Below are 8,045 nucleotides of genomic sequence, written 5' to 3' on the forward strand. Positions count from 1 at the left end.
TTGGATGCATGTATGCGTGTTCCCTTACTTCCCTCACTTTATTTGTAGCCGTTTTTGCTGTTGTTCACTAGTTCCTCTGTGCTGTTTCCTTTAAGACACTTCTTTTGCTGTCTCACAGCGTGTTTTGATATGTGCTCTCTTAGTTTGATGATAATGAGCTTTGTATTTTTAGTTTTTTCTTTAATATTGAAGTTGTTTTTTCGATAGTTTCCTGTGGAGAGCCTAATAGCAGAATGTCTGCTGTGCTGGTCATGTTTTAGCATCATGGTCAATGGTGAGCTGGATTCACCTGCCGAAATTTCACAATAGAAACACCGACCCAGGCCGTTTTACAAAAAAACAGCTTTCCCTAAGATTTTCAGAAACAGAACTAGATCCAGGCCAGTGTCACTGTCAGTGTGCACCAAAAAATAAGACATCGCTCAACCGAAACCTTTTTACTGAGAACCACTTGTTCAAACCAAAAATCGAGTTTGTGGCCTCTCTGAATACCAAGTGGGAAATTACTTTGTTAGCCTTTTTGGATTGTGATTTGACTTTTACAGCGACATATTAAGGTGTTTCTGATATTGGCAGTAGAAAAGATTGTTTACTGCAGTTTCTTTTAGTGACACTGGTTTCAAACCTTTCTAGAGCTGTTAATCTGAGATTTGTCATTCAAACGACATCTAGTTTAAGGCAACAGTGGTATGCAAAGGAAGCGATTGTATAAGTTTGCTGAGTTCTTTTCTTAGGACTGTTAAAATATAAGGTCTAAAGCATGTTGTATTTATAATGGCTATATTAAGTCGTGCCTGGTTTTCTTTCTTTCTTATTTTTCTTCAATGCAAAAAAAGCTTTTTTCTTTTTACTTGATTACATTGCTTTGCATTCTGTCCTAGTAAAGAAAAGTCTAATTTGTCTGTTTTCACTGTATTGTAAACTATTCAGATATCACAATAAAGCTTAAATGGTATTGTGGTTTTGTTGGATATTTCTTAAAAAAATCAAGAACCACTCTCATGTCCTTTAGCTGTCCTTCATAAAACTGATCAAAAAGTAGGTTTTGCATTACGTTTACTAGGCATTTTTTACTTGGCTGTACCCATTTCTGTTGTGGGACTTTATTCTCCTGTTGATCAAATATCTTTACAGGACAGTTTTTGGTCTTTTGACACACTGTGCGCACTGGCTTAAAATTCAAAAGTCGTGGCATTAAAGGGTTAGTTCACCCAAAAATGAAAATTCTGTCATTAATTACTCACCCTCGTGTCGTTTCAAACCCGTAAGACCTTCGTTCATCTTCGGAACACAAATTAAGATATTTTTGATGGAATCTGAAAGCTGTCTGACCCTGCATAGACAGCAATGCAACTGACATGTTCAAGTCCAGAAACGTAGCAAGGAGATCGGTAAAATAATCCATGTGACATCAGTGGTTCATCCGCAATTATACGAAGCTACGAGAATACTTTTTGTGCGCAAAAGAAAAAAAAAACAACTTTATTCAACAATTCGTCTCCTCCGCATCACCCTGTAGCGCCATTTTGGAGAATATCAGCTGGATGTAAACAGCGTATGCTGTTCTGTGTCAGCTGCGTCACACAGATACGCTGTTTTCGTTCAGATCAAATCACAACAACGTAGGAAACAGATCTGGCATGACGCAGCTGACACAGAACAGCATTTTTACGACATGAGGGTGAGTAATTAATGACAGAAGTTTTGGGTGAACTATCCCTTTAAAGCCATGTGTTGTCAGAAACGTTAGTAAATGTTTTTAGCACTTCTGAATCTCATTGGCACTGGAGCATTGCTGACATAGTAGCTGTAATATCTAATACCACAAAGGTTTAGATTTATACGTCTTGAAGGCTATAAATTACGTTTATAAATGCTATGGGTGATTGTTGGCTAGTGGGTTTTGTTTTCTTAATTAAGCTTTAAAAGTTTTAAGTAAATTTGTGCTGTAAGCCAGGGTTATTTTAGAATTAAATTAGACATTATTATAGTGTTTTTTCTTTTCATTTTAAATGTAAATTTGTTGTGTGTTTTTGTCATTTTTATAAGTTTGTTTTAATATGTCTATATAATTACTCCAGTTTTAGTTATCTGAGTACATCAACAAACTAAATAAAAATAAGAACTACCCTGGCAACTAGCTGAAATAAAATATATTTTTTACACAGTTAAAATATATTACAATTGACTGGTTTTTATGGTCTTGGTTTCAGTTAACAGTGTACAGTGGGGTTATTATAGTAATGTTACTTACTGGAATACTTTCACATTTAATGTGATAGTTGCCATGATTGAAAACATTTTCATGCCATGAATTGAAAAACTGGATTCTATCACACTTTCTCATACACTCTAAAAAATGCTGGGTTGTTTCAACCCAATGTTGGGTCAAATACGGACTAACCCAACTGTTGGGTTAAATTTTGGTTACATTTTTAAATTAGCTTTTTAACCCAACAGTTGGGTTAGTTCATATTTGACCCAAAATTGGGTTGAAACAACCCAGCATTTTTTAGAGTGTATGAGAAAGTGTGATAGAATCCAGTTTTTCAATTCATGGCATGAAAATGTTTTAGAGTGTACATACTAAGAAATGTAATGTTTTAGTGCTATGGTTGTACAGTGTGAAAGTTTCATATTTTAAACATTATGATCAATGTTTAAATACTTTCTGCTTTAATAAATGTACGCACCAACTATTTTTCTGTAGTAAACAAAAACATGCCTTTGATGTTGATAGAGATGGTTACGATGAACCCCTTTAATATTCCTTTCAAGTCAAGGCATCTATCAGATATTGAATGTATTCTAAAAGTTGAATGGTAAAAGAAGGAGAATAAAGCATTGGAAGTTTAGTCAGACCAGTAAAGTAGAGTTTTATTACTCACTCATCAGTCCACTGACCTGATTCATTGACCTGAAACAGCAGTCAGTCAGTGTAGACTATACAGTCTGTATTCACCATGCTGCTGGCCAATATAATAAGTATTTGCAATGATTGTGAGTGATTAAGTTTGAAGTGACATTGTATCCTGCAATTAAGAGAATCACCCCCAGCACTAAAACTCTTGTTCTACTGTATATGCAAACTTGAGTCCCTCGAGTCACCGTATCTTTGCATATACTAGCTTAAGTCATTTTTGTTCTTTTGCAACAGAAAAACATCAACAGATCACCTCCTAAGCAAGTGCATTCACAATGGAAAATTTAAACCGATTCAGGCCTGCGGTGAGAGCAAATCATGCAAAACCTCCCAGGTACGTTTTGGCCCAGTATCAGTATAAAACATGCATATAACATTTCAAAGTCAATGTGTTTTCAAGCATGGTTAATATCAACATATTTCTTATCATATGAGAACAGAACTTCTCTCTTACTATATGCATGTTTTTTAACCTTTTATATTCAAGAAATGTTTGCTCTGAAAGTTCAAGGTTGACTAAACATCCAATTTTAATGTTCAACACAATGTCTGCTAACATGTGTCAAGACAAAACATGGCAAGAGTCCAGTCATTTGACAATGGATCTGTTATGTCATCATATAACCGATTCTATTTACTTAGGCCGTGTTAAATTGGCCCAGTCTGACATATTCAGTTAACAGCCGAACACGGCGTCTATCAAGTGCGTAAATATGGCCTAATGACACACTGATGAAGCGCACAGGCATAAGAGGTCTGGAGGTCGCCTTTGTCTTATCAATGGTTGGCTTGACTCCAGATTGGGGAACAAAGAACAGCGATGGCTTTTGGATATGGTGTCTGGTTAAACCAGATAAGATGTGATTTTCTCTTTCTCTCACCGTTGAGGACATTCAACCTCTCATTCCCTTTTTTGTGCTAAGAATATTCTGTGGTTTCCTAGCGACCGGCGCTTTATTGCCCTGTGGCTTAGTGACCATAAAGTGTTTTTAGTAACTGACTAACAGACTTGCCAGTTTTTAAATAAAGACAGGTGAAGAGTTGCGTGGTTAACTTGATCAAAACAATGGCTTAATGTAGTTTGCGAATAAACGGTAAGTATTCGTATGTATTCTAGGCCTGTTTTCATGGTCTTAATACATGAGTGTACTGCATGTTCACATTGAAATGAAATTAGGCCCTGTTTTTTGTGCGTGTGAGAGACTTTTGTGTCTCTATGTACCAGGTGTGACGTGATCTCCCTGTTTCCAATTTCAGCTTTGAATGATTTATTGTAAGGACCGTGCGCGAACACACACGCACGCATTAACATGCACTCTGATGCATAATTATTACGTGGCTAAAAGAAAGATGCTTTTCCTGGCACCAACAAACAGAGTAAACAGAGCTTAGTACGGTGAGGGTGAGAAGGTGGTTTAAAAAAAAAAAGAATATAGCAGCTCTATATAACATCGTCAGAGATCATGATTTGATTAGTTCTAGTCTACCGGCTGCATTAGCTACACTGGCTTAGGTTGTGTTTCCTTGCTACACAGTGTGCTGTTTCCATGGTAACCTTCCAAAACCATAATAATGCCCCAAAAATTTTAGGTAATCCAGTAGGGACTGCAATTTTAGAGCTTCGGGGCAAAACAACATTCAAGTAAATTCATAAATGTGAGGAACTTGGCTGTCTCCACATGTTTGAGAACAGATGTTGTGAGTTACAGCACCTGACTGCATCAGTTACCATAGAAATTTAGTCTCAGAAATGTTGTTTATCATAATGCACATCCTAAAGCATTTAGATTATTTAAATTAGACGTGTGGAACTTATATTTTGTAAAGGCACTTGAAAAATGTTTATTATTTGACTGCAAAGTTATCAAAATAGAATAATTCGGCATTTTGAAATGGGACTACTTCTAAGGTGTGCAATTATTTTTTCTGGAAAGGCAGGGCTAAAATAATTCCAGGCAGGTCTTGACCACATTAAAGTTCCATTACACTTAACCAAATGATTTCAGTTATTTCAATGGTCTTTACCTATGGTGGCCCAGTAGGGCACAACACAACAAAATCGCCCCAACACAACGCATAGGACTAATTTCTTTGTGTTGCACTAATTTTTGCGGTGTTGTGGCTTGTTTCTGTTTTGTTGGGGCTTGTTTCCGTTTTCATGGTAATTTCGTTGCGTTTCATCTTGTTTCCATTGTGTTTTGCTTATCTTGTTGTGTTGTGGCTTGTTTCCGTTGCATTTCGGCTTGTTTCTGTTGTGTTGTGCTAATCTCGTTGTGTTGCAACTTGTTTCCATTGCATTGCGGCTTATTTCCGTTGTGTTGCGACTTGTTTCTATTGTGTTGTGGAGATTTCGTTGTGTTGTGCACTACTGGGTCACCATACCTTACAGCCTACAACACCAAAAGAACCAAAACCCACTGATCGTAATAAATATAACAATTGATAGGATAGAAATTACAAACTATTTCCACATTTTCCCCAAGAAATTACGTTCTATAATTGATGGAAAACATGCTTTCTTTTTCCCACTCTCTCTCCTATACAAAGGTGCGCACACAGACACACACACACACACACACACAGACAGTACAGATGGACACTCACCATAAAGTGTTTTTAGTAACTGACTAACAGACTTGCCAGTTTTTAAATAAAGACAGGTGAAGAGTTGCGTGGTTAACTTGATCAAAACAATGGCTTAATGTAGTTTGCGAATAAACGGTAAGTATTCGTATGTATTCTAGGCCTGTTTTCATGGTCTGAAATTACAAACTATTTCCACATTTTCCCCAAGAAATTACGTTCTATAATTGATGGAAAACATGCTTTCTTTTTCCCACTCTCTCTCCTATACAAAGGTGCGCACACAGACACACACACACACACACACACAGACAGTACAGATGGACACTCGCACATACACGAAAATATACATGCACACAGAAACTTGTTTATCAGTGCAGCCCCACGACTAGGCCTATATCAAAATAGTTTCGCAGCTGAAAAGCTACATGTCATTTCTTTGCAGCGAAGTGGTAATATCGCTGTTCTTAAAGCAGTTAAACTTACAGTTTTAAGTGAAGACACTGCTGCCGCACACTTTTGACAGACACACAGACTCAGTTGATTCACGCTTAATCTCTCTCTCTCTCTCTCTCTCTCTCTCTCAGTGCCAAGCCTTCCTTACTAGCTCTAAAATGACCTTGTGGAATTTGCAACGGAGGCATGAGATGAAGTGCGTAGGAAATAAGTCCTAAACAAAATATAGCCTTAAGGACAAAAACCTGAAAAATATCTCGAAAGACAAGATATTGAATTGAAGAAATTCTACCACACACCTCGGAACACTCATAATGTGTTGACTGTAATTTTGAGACACTACAATAATTGTTTAGTTTTAACATTTATTTCAGCGCAGTGCCTTACCCAAGGGGTTCACAAACGTTTTTGTCAGCAGAACCCATTAGTGTTCACCAGAAGTTCATACACCCACTATATTAGTTTCAAAAGGACAATTTAGACTACTTTACAGCTCAAATATCAAACATTTTTACTGAAAAAAATGTAAATGCTTGAATAAAATACAAACTTTTTTTCAAACTGAGGGACAAGTTGAAATTACTTTCCCAGATAACTGACACAATGTCTCAAAACCTGTAGCTTAAGTGATATTAAAGCCAGAAAATAATAACAGCACCAGAAAGTCTACATGTGGTTTTGACAGTGTTTCTAAACAGCACTCGTGCGTATTTTGATGACACACTTGTGTTAAAATATCCTGTTGGACGTCCTGTGGTTAGACACCAGTATCACATTATTTGTTGCTTTGACGTCACAACTGTTTTTCTGCTTTTCTCTCGCTTCCCTTTCTCACAGTAAAAATATCATTTTAAAGCAGGCTCACTAAGAACAAAGAGAGTTTTGCTTTTATAACACTGAACTGTGGTAATGTTTTTACGAGACAGAAGATAAAAATGTTATCATCATCACATGCTCTATTCTTCCTGATTTTCCCCATTTGTCCTAGTGTCGCTAAACTGGAGAGAAATAGATTTTTTCTGGCACAAGCTCAACCCATTGTGATTATTCTTCTTGTATTGCGTTACATCACCAACCTTGTTGGGTAACAAGACAGAAGAAACATGACTAGTTCCTTGTTGTTTGCATTTCCATAGGAAAAAGCTAGATGGAGATGATTTGTTGATCCACATCTTCTGAAGTGATCTGATAGCGTTCTGTGACAAACAAACCAAAGGAAGCAAGTCATTCAGGTTTTGAACAACATGAGGGTGAGTAAATAATGACAGAATGGTTTGCATATAGTTATTGTATGCCATGTATGTTGGCTTTGTTCTACAATAAATAAACCAAAATCTCATACTGTGCTCAGATTTACCAAGATACCAAAGTCTGCAATCAAAAGTAAATATGAACTCATTTATCAACAAATTCTTCTAAGAATAATTTATCAGAAAAATGCCTGTCACATGACTTCTATACTTCTCTTCAAGTCCTGTACTTTTAACACTTTTAAAGAAACAACTGAGAATTATCGGTACTGTAACGGGGCTGACGAGACGAGAGGCGTGCGGATCCATGTGCAAGCTTTATTTCACAAGAGAAGTGGTCGAACACTGGCAGGGTCGATCGATGGCAAACAGGTATATGGCGGGCAAAACACAAGAATAGTCCTAGGGCTAGCGTAGGTCACTGATCGGCAGACAGAATCACATGGGCGAGACGAGAGGGAAAAATCCAGGAAAACAGGCAAAGATCAGAAACCGAGAGAACAGGCAAGGCAAAACAAGGAAACACAGAGACTCGGAACGGGGTACAGGCTAAACAATACTCAGCGGAGAATGGTTGTTTGAGTGGGTGTTATATAGTGAGTGAGTGATATGAAACAGCTGTGTGCAATCAGTGCAATCAGTGCAGTGTGTAATCAGTGCAAAGAATGATGGGATATGTAGTCCGGGGTGCTATGCAACAGTTAGTGTTGTGCGAGACTTAATGTAATGGAAAGGGTGACCTCTGGTGGTGAATGAACAGAAGTCCATGGACAGGATTCGTGACAGGTACCATTAAGTCTTGAAAGAGTTTCCTGTGGGTTTGTGTACACAAG

Source organism: Sinocyclocheilus grahami, unplaced genomic scaffold, assembly GCF_001515645.1.
Source record: "Sinocyclocheilus grahami isolate Dianchi unplaced genomic scaffold, SAMN03320097.WGS_v1.1 scaffold261.1, whole genome shotgun sequence".
Taxonomy (NCBI): domain Eukaryota; kingdom Metazoa; phylum Chordata; class Actinopteri; order Cypriniformes; family Cyprinidae; genus Sinocyclocheilus; species Sinocyclocheilus grahami.